The 13,847-nt window shown below is 36.8% G+C and overlaps 1 protein-coding gene across 4 annotated transcripts in view; it reads right to left on the bottom strand.

Annotated features, from left to right (window-relative positions):
* The window catches only part of LOC106867458 (putative G protein-coupled receptor 139), a 407,204-nt gene that overhangs the window by 335,032 nt on the left and 58,325 nt on the right, over positions 1–13,847 (bottom strand). Inside the window, exon 2 of one of the 4 annotated variants that reach the window (XM_052973246.2) lies at positions 4,346–4,453. The exons of the other annotated variants lie outside the window; for them this stretch is intronic. The gene's annotated coding sequence lies outside the window, so the exon portion shown is untranslated. The remainder of the gene's footprint in view (positions 1–4,345; positions 4,454–13,847) is intronic. 4 annotated transcript variants of the gene reach the window in all.

Raw genomic sequence — 13,847 nt, 5'->3', positions numbered from 1 at the left:
TGGCCCAGTGGTTAGGGTAGCGGACTCGCGGTCATAGGATCGTGGTTTCGATTCCCAGACCCGGCGTTGTGAGTGTTTATTGAACGAAAACACCTAAAGCTCCACGAGGCTCCGGCAGGGGATGGTGGCGAACCCTGCTGTACTCTTTCACCACAACTTTCTCTCACTCTTACTTCCTGTTTCTGTTGTTCCTGTAATTCAATGGGCCAACCTTGTCACTCTATGTCACGCTGAATATCCCCGAGAACATGTGTGTGTGGAGTGCTCAGCCACTTGCACGTTAATTTCACGAGCAGGCTGTTTCGTTGATCGGATCAACTGGAACCCTCGTCGTCGTAATCGACAGAATGCCAACAGCGACAACATCTAGCCAAGCTTATCCACAAGCCAGTATTCACTCTAACAGCCGCCTGCTGACAGTGTATAGACTCTGCCCTAAAACTGCTGAGCCCTCTCAACACCTTCTACAATGCAGAATGCCCACTTGGTATAAACCTAAAAGTAAATTACAAGTAAAGCGAGGTAAACTCGAAAAAGCGATGAAAAGATGTACAACGGCAAGGCATTATACTCTGAAGGATAGAAAAAGATGTCGATGTTTCGGACAGTTGATCCTTTGTCAACAGATAGAAGACGAAAAGGGGGAAAATTATATATAAATAAAACAAACGTATGTTCATAAGAGACCAGCATGGGTAGCACAGGTGGGAAGGAAGGTGGTGTGTTGGGACAACACGCTCAGTAAGTGGCTAATGTTGAAACTTCTTTACAAATAAAATATAGAGGAGGCTATAGCGATTGTAGCTCAGTATTTATGTGTACCAAAAAAAAAAATGTTTGGAAGTTCATATGTGAAAGTGAGTATGAGAACGCACGCGTATGCACGCGTGTGTGTGAAAAGGACATTTAAGTGATTGAGAGAATGTGTGAGAATGAGTGCACGAGTGTAGCAGTGAAGGGTTCGTACCAGAGTGATGCATGGTAAGAAGATAACGAATTAAACTGCTAATGGCACAATGCATATTCTCATGTGAATGCGATATTGGCGGAATGGAATGATAGGCTATTCATGAAAAGAAAGTGCGTAACGGAATAGAGAGTGTAGCTGATGTCGATGCAAGATTTCATTGTTGACATTTAGCTACAGGCGGCCCTGATCAAGAAGTCCTGTGATTAATGAAATAAAAAATGATGACACAAAACATCATGAGAAGATGTTTATTGTGAAGTGCAGTGGAGCAAGGATAGTCAATTATTGATACCTTTAAAAGAGGGCTATCTACTTTGATTTTGCTCGCATCTTGAATTTTTGTATATATTTTTATCATGCTGACACATAACATACCTGGATTGCCAGCTACAAGAATAGGAGGTGGTTTGATGTTCAAAAACGCCAGATGCTTCGATTGTTAAAGGTTCTAAAAGAAACCTATCGGAGAATAGCTTCTATTTTGTCAACTTGCGGTTTCCTGCCGTCGGACGATGAAACGTAGTGCTGATGACCACTCCCCCAGTTTGCATTATCTAGGATGAAAGATGTCTCCAAAATGTTAGATTTGCCGCCTCGGAACAAGAAAAACTGTGATGCTATTTGATCTTTTGCGTCCACACAGTCTAGCCTCGTCGGCTCCAGTTACTACTAAAACCCAGCGGCGTCCAAATTACGTGAGACGACGATATCATTGTTGCTGCTATACAAAGGGAACAGCCTGAGGTTGAAATACAAAGAGAACAACCCTGAGGTTGAAATTGTAAAAGTTTAATGTAGACCTGCAATTATATTGGTATCGTTCGCTGATCCGAAATCCAAACCCGACTGATGAACCGATACGGAGATAGTCGTTTTCCAGGTGAGTAACAAAATATTCTTGAGAGTATAGCGTGCATCCATGTCTCTTGTAGAGCTGGGAGGCAGGGCTAAAGCAGGGCCTCAAATGAGACGGGATAAATGTCGAAAGATACTTTGGTAAATAATGATTAAAGAATTAAGAAACTTTCAAATATAGAAATGAGGTTGAAATACAACGTACTTCTTCAATACGCACACATTCAAGCGAACAGGAGAGCCCTTATATTACCGTTCGATCTGCTAGTAAATAGCTGCCAAATTTCTATCATATAACACCTAATCGCCTTTAAAAGTACAACTGGATATTACAATTGGAGCTGCCCTATGCCTGAAGAGAAATGAGGGTGTTTTGAGCTTGGAGTTGTTCGGCAAGGACTGAGATAGACGCATAAATATGCTTTCTTAATATAAAACTTCCATAAATATAAGAACATATATAAGTATGTTCTTTCCTTGCCGCATCATTGGCTCAATGACTATGTTTGGTTCTTAGTAATGATCTGAAAAGGAACGACATAAATCGTGTGATGAAATTGAAATACAAATAATTTATAATCAAAATTTTGAATAACTACTTTTTAATGTAATCTGGTTTAAGTACAGCACTTCTTTTTCTTTTAGATAATTATTTAGCTACCATATCAGCTACTTTCTTAGCAGACGAAGAACTTCATTTGACGAGAATTGGCATCCGATCTGATTTATAGAGAATTCAAAGTTTAGCTATAAAAAACATCAATAATAATCAAATAACTTCACTACTCTTAAAATCTGAAATACTAACAACGAATCAACGAAATATTCTTTCTTGTTAAATCAGCCCTCTCCAGTGAAGATAGGATGGGGAGTGAGACTTGCGTAATAAATTATATTCTGTAAAATGATACCCAACGGGCTTATAACACTCTAATTGAGACTCACTAAAATATTATCACTTGCAGACTATTTTTTTACTATCGACTAACAACAAATCAAGTTCATATATATCTCCATAGTCGTAGAAAGTCTTTTGTTTACTTTTAGTCCTCCTACAGCATTTATAACACCAGCCGTTACTACTATATAATATTCAGTAGACTTGAGTTAGCCGCTTGCTCTACAGACCAGATTTCTGTAAATTTATATGAAGAAAAACAAAACTCCTCCTGATCTTCGAAATATTCACCAATATTCAGTATTCAAGTCAACATAATAAATCACTACTAGTTGGTCGCTATTAATTTGTCATCAAATATTTCTCTGTAATTCACTGCACAGCTATGCCTATCACGACAATTTCGGTATACAGCCATTTTAGTTTCATAGTTTAGTTGCTAGGAGTTTACGTTTCTATGTTGCGAAAACTATGTTCTACTGATAAAAAAAAATATTATTTTTAGATATTATGTCATCTGCATTATGGTAATATTCACATGATTTCGTTTCTGTTTTAATAAATACATCTTAGATAGTTGTATATCTATAGCTTAGAGAAATTCTACAGTTTATTGAGATAATATCCTGAAACACGGATTCTCATAAATATTGTGTTGCTTTGCAGCCTTGAAGAAGGCTTGCGCGTTGTTTATATGTTCGTTATTATTTGGTATTCTCGTAATAATAGATCAGAAATACTTCAACCTGAATACATATATTTCGAGTTTAAGCAACAAGAAGAGGCAATAATAAAACGAAATATTAGCGGCATCTCTTAAATTAGTGAAATATACAATAAAATGTAAATGTTTACGATTATTTCCTTTCAACGGTAACTCTTTATTCGGTCGTGGAGTTGTGTATGCTTCTGGAGGTGTAAGTGGGTGTGTCTTTGTATGTTTGAATTGTTTACGTGCGTGTGTGTTTGTGTGCGTGTGTGTTTGTGTGCGTGTGTGTGCGTGTGTGTGCGTGTGAGTCTGTTCGCGTATTTGTTTCCGCGCGCGCTGCGTTTGTAACTTTTCTTGTATGCGCCTGTAATGATTGCATTTCTATTTTCTGATGTACACACACACACACACACACACACACACATAAATGTACACATACCCGTACATACGTATTTAGCTATATAGATATATAAGGTATACACTTAGGGATACAGAGACAGCTTGATAGAGAGAAATCAGTGGAAATATACGGTTAAGACAATATCCCAGAAGTTATCGTGGTTTCGATGATATTCTATATTTTATTAGAGCTCACCGATTGAGAATTCATAGTAATTTGTAAAACACCTTATCATTGTAGTACAAGCATTTCACTATAAATTCGAAATGTGATGTACTTGCCTACTATTACATCTCAAGTACTACTAACTAGATGCTCTAGACTTGCTAAACGAGGAAATGAAACGATCCTTCACGTATATATATATCTATTTTTCATGTATATATCTAATCAGATACATTACGAAGACCATTCCGCTATCATCAGTTGGCAAATGAAAATAATCTGGATGCGTATCCATTTACGTTAACTTAGTGTACAGGTTTAGAGTGGATTATCTAAATTGTAACTCACCTCAACCAGATTCTCATGAACCTGAGTAAATATCCCATATGAAGAAGAAAGATTTCTTATCGATAATTTAATATTATACATTAGCGAGAAAAACTGCCAAAATGTAATCTAAAGAAAAAGAGAAAAACACATCAAATGCAATTGTGAATATAACGATATCGTGAAGAACAATGAAGATTATTTTTTTTCCTGATCAAAGAAGGACGTTAACATAAAATTGATATTTACTCCATTCAACACGGGCATAGTTGCATTGTGTGCTTCAGATATAAATAAATAGACATACACACACACACACACACACACACACACGCACACACACACACACACACACACACACACACACATACACATATATATATATATATATATATATATATATATATATATATATATATATATATATATAAATGCATGTATGTATGCATACGAGAAGTTACACACATACGCATGTGCGCACCCACACTCATACATATATATTTATATTTATATATATATACATATAAATATATATATATATGTATATATATATATACATATATGTATATATATACACACACACACACATATATATATATATATATATATATATATATATATATATATATATATGTATGTATGTATGTATATATACATATATATATATATATATATAATATATATATAAGGATAAAAATCACAATAATGGTTTCTATTTATCAAGTAGTCAGCATACTATAGAAATATATAGACGATTAATACATTAAATTAATAATAATGTACATAAGTATATAATTATATCAAGGGTGATAGGGCAAAAACGACCTGTCTCCCGCATTGTGGTGTCAACTGCACTAATGTTTAATGGCGGCTGTTGTGGCGCGGTCAGTGATGTTAAAGTTATTTGCGATGGCGGTGATGCTGCGATGGTGTATGTCATGTTAGTAGCGATTTTGAAGATGTTGTTATAAGTAGTTGGAAAGACGATAACGTGTAAGTGAAATGGGTCAGGGTTAATATATCAACCTGACCTCCATCTGGAAAATATTGCCCCGTATATTGCGATACGAAGATTCCAACTTCAAGAGTTCGCGCTTATGGAATCGCTTCCCTGTTAATATGTACAGTGACGATTCTTCAGATTTTACTCTTGATAAACTTATGCGAAACTTTCTAGAAGCATAAGAAGTCGGTGTAAAATGTTTGGACGAAGAGACACTGCGAAAATGAAAGCGTCAACGTCTTGCAGCATTTGATGTTATGAAGAAGGCTGATGCAAAATTGAGGAAAAGATAGTGACTTTGGAGGCTAATCAGAATCTATTTGCAAGTTTGATTTTCTTTACAGAGGCAAAACATTGATTTTAAATTTTGGCACCAGGCCAGAAATTTTAAGGAAAGTGGGTAAATCCATTACATCGACTCCAGTGTTCAGCTGGTACTTATTTTATCGACCCCGAAAGGATTAAAGGCAAAGTCGACCTCGGCGGAGTTTGAACTCAGAACAAAAAGGGCGAAATACCGCTAAGAGTTTCGCCGGGCGTGCTAACGGTTCTGCCAGCTCGCCACCCTAGAGGTACAAAAACATTAACATTCAACTGCTCATGACTTACTGCCAAGGTTCATTACTACTACGTTTCGCCACAGAATATGGTAACCTGGTTAAAACTACCAGGGTAACACTTAGAAAAGAAACATGTAGGAGACATTACAGTTGTTACTCATCTCTGGCAGAAAGGGACTGTTTTATAAAACTTCCCGGTCCTGGTCCAACGTCCTCAGACAATTACCCCCAACTTCGCTTGACAACCGATGCTGGTGTGTTTGCGTCCTCGTAACTTAGCGGTTCGGCAAAAGGAGACCGATAGAATAAGTACTAGGCTTACAAAGAATAAGTCCTGGGGTCGATTTGCTCGACTAAAGGCGGTGCCCCAGCATGGCCGCAGTCAAATGACTGAAACAAGTAAAAGAGTATACCTCCGATACATCATAACACCAATTACCTAAATAACAGACTCAAAGACTTAATTTAGCTCTATCATAATTGAAATTATGCGTATCACTAACTTAGACTCCGTTTCCCTTTACCTGTCTTCCGCGCCGTAAACTTAATGAGCAACTGCATCTCTTCCAGCAAACTCTACTCACATCCTCAGAGATTCACCAATGCACGAAGGTTATGGAAAACAAACACATATTTCCATATTGCGTTTATACAACTGACACACACAATGTTACTGGAGTGATTAGGTGTGAGTAGTCATCCAAGCACCCACCCACAACCATCATCAAGTATTCCTATTTATTTCAGGTGCAGATAGACATCAACCCTCTCATCCCCACTATGACTGGGAAACCCTCCTTTTCATGTCAGCGGAAAGACTTTAGTACTGTCACAATCAAAACTGACACGATGGAAAGCAGATATAGAGTGAGTGTAGAGATAATACTAGAACGGATGTGCGATATGAGGTTAGTCACAATCTCTCTGTTCATGAGTAAAGAATGCAAGTAGAAATTCTTCTGGATAGGTAACGGCATTTGGATCGGTAGAATAAAGCATATTTGCAGATAAATGGGGAAATAAATTAACTGTTGTCAGATTACGTTGTGACGTAATAATTATGCTAAAATGAGCTAAGAGTTCAGCTAATTAAGAGAAAACTTGGCTCAAATCAAATACAGGAGGACGGAGTACCACTGATTTCTGCTAAGGGATATAACTACGGAAGAAATTCTTAGCTAAGATCAAAGCGCTATACATATCACTCATTAGCATTCACTTTTCACAAGAAATCTCCCTCTGCAGTCTAGCAGCCTCAAAGAAAATTAGGTGTAGATGAATGATTTGTGAGAGTCATGCATGTCATCTACCCAAATGAGGATTCTGTATAGGCACTCTGAGAAAATCTTTTCGCAATCAGCAATTCAGTTTTGATTACAATCCTTCATCCACAAAGACAAAGAACTCCTTCTCAATAAAGATACTTCTATTTTTTTTTCTTTATAACTTGCAGTTGGGGTAGCTCTCTTTATATTGTTCTTATAATTTACCACAGTCATTTGCCATTATTGTTTGGTGGGGTGGGGGGGGATTTGGTCTGTTGGAAGAGGCTGTGCTGAGGTTCACAGGTCTCCCAAGCCTGATGAAACCGACATGGTGTTTCTCTTCACTCTCTCTCTCTCTTTGTATATATATATGTATATATATATATATATATATATATATATATATATATATATATATATATATATATATATATATATATATGAGCAGATGAAAATAGGCTATTGGGTACAAAATATTCATAGATGGATACCTACTTCTCTTTATGAGGATAATCTCTAGTAGTGCGTGAGAGACAGCGCTGCAATACTGAACATCCTCCACAAATGATTTGCTCATAGTGATTAAATGTATGTGCTATACATTACTTCACTCACTCCATCAGATCAACGTTGCTTGAACAGGTGCACTGTGTACTATACTCAGGTGTCGAAGTGATTGCAGAGCAAGGTGAGATGTATCATTTTACTCAAGAGCACAACGCACCGCCGGTCCAGGAATTGAAAGCCCGATCTCGCGATTATGAATGCAACACGCTAACCACTAGGCCATATGTGCCCTCACCTAGCGACATACATACATACATTCAAACATACATACGATCATGCATACATTCGTAGGCAAGATTGCCCAGGCAGATACAATCTTGTGAAATCCTGTGAAAACAATCCGGAAATGATATAGTTCTGGGTTCAAAAAACAAAATTCACTCATTGTTGTAGAGGTGAGCCTAACGGATGTGAAAGTATTTTCAAAAATACAAGAAAAGAGGGAATATTTATGGTGAAATAATGCGGAACTAACAACTCCTGTACTCTGGCTAAAGATTTTCGTTTGTACTTATCATCATAAGTACTTAGGCAATGTATATCCGGACACGAAAACTCAATAATGCTAGAATGATTTATGAAAGGGCAAAAGAAACTGAGGTGTCCCCTCCAAATCTAATCAATTAACGGCACAGTGAAAAACTGTAAGACATTCAAAAGATTCTCCGTTTAAGATTCTTTAAATGATTATATGCACACATTTGGTTTGTGTGTATCTACAAGGACATACCTGTAAAAAGTAATGATGTGCATGCAGACATATACATGCACTAACACCTAAGCGTTAAAGAGATGTATTCACACGAAACATAAGTGCTGGTCCATACACCTACATATATGCACACACTAATTCGACCAAGTATTTCCAAACCTCAGCTACAGTTTTAAATCAGAAAGTTTTGTCGATTTGTTAGTGACAGACTTAAAATCCATTAACGAGAGCTTACATAAATCTAAAAGGAAAACAAGCATATTACTAGTATATAGATTTCCAACACTTTCAACAATGATTGTCAAGGAATTTTTTTAACTATATCACATGCTCAATGAATTAGCAAGTACGAAGCTGAGTATTCCATGTATGTGTATACACTTAATGTAATCATCAAGCAAAATCAACTTGACACGATGACAAAGATGGATCTCTGAATAACGGTACAATTCATTGAACGAGCTCTCTCTCTCTCTCTCTTTCTCTCTTTCTCCCTTTCCCTTCTCTCTCTCACGCACACACACATACACACGCACACACACACACAATCACGTACGAAATTCGGTTGTCTAAAGCCTAGACCTGCTAATCCAAATCAAACTGTCTTAAATAATATATCTAACCACTACTAAATGTGCTGAATCAATTTTCTTTCGTTTATCCACTCACTCTCTCTCTCTCTCTCTCTCTCTCTCTCTCTCTCTCACACACTTTCTCTCTCACACACACATACGCACATATATAATATCAATATATGTGTTCGTTCGTTTTACAATTTATGTATACGTTAGTTGAATATGATGATGGGGCATTGCTATACAACTGGATTCCTTTTCCGTTGAAAACCCTTACTTTTCAAGCATGGAATCTAGTATTCGAATCCTTGCTGAGATTAACGTTGTATTACATCATTCTTTCGAGGTCCTTAAAATACAAAAAAATAGTCTAGATACTATCGTCAACCCTACTTATCATAGTTGCTGCCCGTGTGCCTAAATTAAAACTTCATGTCCTCTACGTATAACAGGAAGAATCATTACTTAACATAACATAGTATTGTATATCATTAAGTGTCAAAATTTTCTGTTGTTTGTCCTCAGTATGATCCCTAATGTATTTGATAAAATAAAAACCTTTCGGAATCGATTTAATTAGTACTAGTTAAGCACTGTTATCAGTGTAATTGCCTAGCCCTACCGCAATATTGACGGTCAATGATAGAATGAGTTATTACTTAAGATAACATAGTATTGTATATTTTTTCTACTCTAGGTACAAGGCCCGAATTTTTTAGGGACGAGGCCAGTCGATTAGACAGACCCCAGTACGCAACTGTTTCTTAATTTATCGACCCCGAAAGGATGAAAGGCAAAGTCGACCTCGGCGGAATTTGAACTCAGAACGTAAAGACAGACGAAATACTGCTAAGCATTTCTCCCGGCGTGCTAACGTTTCTGCCAGCTCACCACTTTTTAGTATTGTATATTAAGTGTATATTAAGTGACAAAGTTTGCTGTAGGATGTCCACAGTATGGTCACTTATAGGCTAGAGCTTTCTAGCTGATAATATATAAAACAAACACCCCCTGGTGTATGTAATGTAGTAATTGGTCTTAGAGGTCATGAGATTATCTGATAGCGCCCCAATTTAGAACATTCCCTTGAAATGGATCATTATTCCTTATTCCCAACATGGGAACAGCCAGACATCCATACATTGGCGCAAACACGAAATTGTTACACTAGATAATAATAAAGTCAATGATATCTTCGCAAATATTTTCTCGTGAATTATTTGCTCCGTATTGGAATTATTTTCCCACTGGTGGCTGCCATGGTTCGGCGCAAAACGAATCAGTTGCAACGCAGACTTCAACATGACGGGTTAGAGCTCTCCATCAGGGTAAAGCGTGCTGAGGAAGGTTAGACTATTATACCAGTAAAGAAACCGGTCCACGTGAGTTCAAATAGTTAAATGTATGCTGAGAAATTGTCTTAGCCCGTTTGCCTACGGACGGGCGATTTCTGTAATGTATGTATGTATGTATGTATGTGCATATGTGTGCATTTTAGTGTGTGTGTTGTCGGCTTGACAGCCAACGTTGGTTTGTTCACGTTCCCATAACCTAACGGTACGACAAAACTGACCGATAGAATATGAAACAAACTTAAAAAATATAACGTTGTGCTTGATCTTATTAACTAAAATCCTTCAAAGTGTGCCCCAGGCTAACTGCAGTCAAATGACTGGAACATGTAAAAGTGTACAATATACCTACTCCATCCGCGTTAGGTAAAATCTATCAACACTGTCTCTGAGGTATAGATATGGACATTGTCTTCCTGGTTTTACATTCTGTCTCTAAGTTCTTCCATAGTCCAATGCAGAAGAATATCATATTAGAGAGACCGGCCATGTGTTTACTGCAGAAGTACTTTTTTTCCGCCATTCAGTCTTGAGCTTAGCAGCTTATTCTTATTCTTCTTCTTCTTCTTCTTCTTCTTCTTCTTATTATTATTATTATTATTATTATTATTATTATTATTATTATTATTATTATTGTTATTATTATTATTATTTATTGTCTTTGCACAACTTCTAACGCTGGAGGTGTACCACGGCGTTAGCACGCCGGGCAAGTTGCTTGGCTGCATATCGCCAGTCTTGACGCTCTGAGTTCAAATTCCTCAGAAGTCGACTTTACCTTTCGTCCTTTCGGGATGGATAAATTAAGTACCAGTTGAGAACTGGGATTGATATAGTAGACTTGCCCTCTCACCCTAAATGTCAGGTCTTGTGCCTATATTAGAAAGGATTATTATTATTGTTATTATTATTATTATTATTATTATTATTATTATTATTATTATTAGGTGAAGAGCTGGTAGAATCCTTTCTCTACTGGACAAAATGCTTCACGGCGTTTCTTCCGGCTTTACATTCTGAGCTCAAAATCCGCCGAGGTCGACATTGCCTTTCATTCTTTTAACGTAGATAAAATAAGTACCAGTCAAGCACTGGCGTCGTCGTAATAAACTAGCCAACTCCTTCCAAAATGTTCACACCTTGGGCCTATAGTAGAACGAATTATAGAAGAGTTGTATTGGCAGAATCGTAAGAGTCGGGTAATTTTTTTCCGGAAACTTGCACTATAATTTCAAATCCTGCTGATATCAACTACGCTTTTCATCATTCGGGGGACCCATAATATTTAATCGCCTCTCAAAACTCGGTACTGATTTTCTCGACTAAATGCACTACCACAATTTACGGTCATTTACCTTCGTTAAACAGGACAGCCACTACTACTAACACTACGCCTGTTATAATTATGCTTGTTGAAAATTAGACATAATCTGTTTTATGACGTAGTATATAATCATGTTCCAGGAGCCACTTATATGAAATTTTGCCTGTTTATTCAAATTGATATTTCAATAATCTTGCTGTTATCATTTATTTACTGTAGTCTGCTGTTTACTATGATATAGTAATCTAATTTTCACTTTAATTCCATCGTCAAATTACAACATACATCCACCTTATCATTTCCTTACAGTCGAGAGATTTCCGTCCAAGCACTTTGTAATACACTTTGCTCAGCATGATTTTAAATTATTCCCAGACTGCCTTCATCAAAACATTCCTGCGGTGTGGCAGCTCTTCCCAGCAATGCTGCCTCGTTCTCATTTCTCTCTTCCGCTTTTGCCATTCTTCTGTACTGTATATTATATATTTTTTTCCATCAGCCACTCTCTGTGTATTTAGCTCTCTCTCTCGCCCTCTCTCTCGCCTCCTCTCTCACCCTCTCTCTCTATCTCTCTCTCTCTCTCTTTCTGTCTTTCCCTCAACCCTCTTTACTATCACTCTTTTCTCTTTCTCCTTATATATATATATATATATATATTATATATATATATATATATATATATATATATATATATATATATATATATATATATATACATATAGACAGGTAGACAGACAGACAGACAGACAGATAGATAGATAGATAGATAGATAGATAGATAGATAGATAGATAGATAGATAGATAGATAGATAGATATGCCTTAGAGATGCTGCAGGCATGCCTTAAGCATCGGTCCTGTAGAGTGGCACCTTACAAAAGTGTTTTCAGCTGTAACCATCCGTTGACCATTGTCGTGTGTGGAAAAATTAGGAGAAAATTATAGGGAAGCTCATCGTATATATACATGCATACGCACATACAAGCATTACATATATACTACATGCGTACATACATATATTACATACATATATACATACGTGTGTGTGTGTGTGTGTGTGTGTGTGTGTGTGTGTGTGTGTGTGTGTGTATGTATGCACGTGCGTATGTATGTGTACATTAGATGAGATTAGTATAAGTATTTGTTTCCGTGTTCCAGCTTACGATTACGTCTACACTCCTCAACTTGTGCTGTTTTCATGTCCCATATATTAGGTGTTCACCAATTAAAATAAATACTGGGACTGATATGATCGACTAAACAATATAATTATGATATCCAAACTTGTTTCCAGTCCCATATATGTAACCAGTAAAAAAAGGAAACGTATAAATTACACTGCACCAGAAATACGTGTCCAAGTCTGTTCTCTTATCTCTCCAGACAATAAGCTTGTCATCTTCCTTAGTGGCATGTCATGTTGGGAAATTCTTAATCAAGAATTTGTGGTATTATATTTTATTGTTCTGGGGAGAGTCATTCTCCTTTAGTGCCTTATTAATTTAACACACTCACAGGTCCGATTTCTACTTATTTACTTGATGGGCACACGCACACGCATACACACATACAAACTGGCATTCATATACATACATACATACATACATACATACATACATACGTACAAATGAATACTGAAACACATGACTATATACAGACACGCACACTTCACACAAGGACACATATAGAGACACACATCCATACATAACAGACAAAGATACATAGACACACAAACATGAACACAAACACATAAACACGCAAACACGAACACACAAGCACATGGATATGCAGAATACATACATACAAACGTGCACACAGGCATGCATATATATATATATGCATACACACAAATGCATACGTACACATACATACGTACATACATACATACATACACACATGCACACATACATACATACATACATACATACATACATACATATATACATACATACACACTTACATACACGTTTACGCGCGCATACTCCAGCAGACAATTGCATACTGAAGCTCACATTCATATCATCTTCTGAACCGAAAGCAATGACATTCAAAACTTATGCTGTAAGCATAATCCATGTAATTCTTTTTTTACACGTAAATGAAAGGAGAGTGATGCACAATTGTTGTGCAGAAAATGAAAACTCTTGTTATTCTTAAATATTTCAT

Source organism: Octopus bimaculoides, chromosome 15 (assembly GCF_046866305.1).
Source record: "Octopus bimaculoides isolate indiv1 chromosome 15, ASM4686630v1, whole genome shotgun sequence".
NCBI classification, from domain to species: domain Eukaryota; kingdom Metazoa; phylum Mollusca; class Cephalopoda; order Octopoda; family Octopodidae; genus Octopus; species Octopus bimaculoides.
The sequence above is the reverse complement of the archived record's forward strand: the minus strand, read 5'-3'. Positions and strand labels throughout refer to the sequence as shown.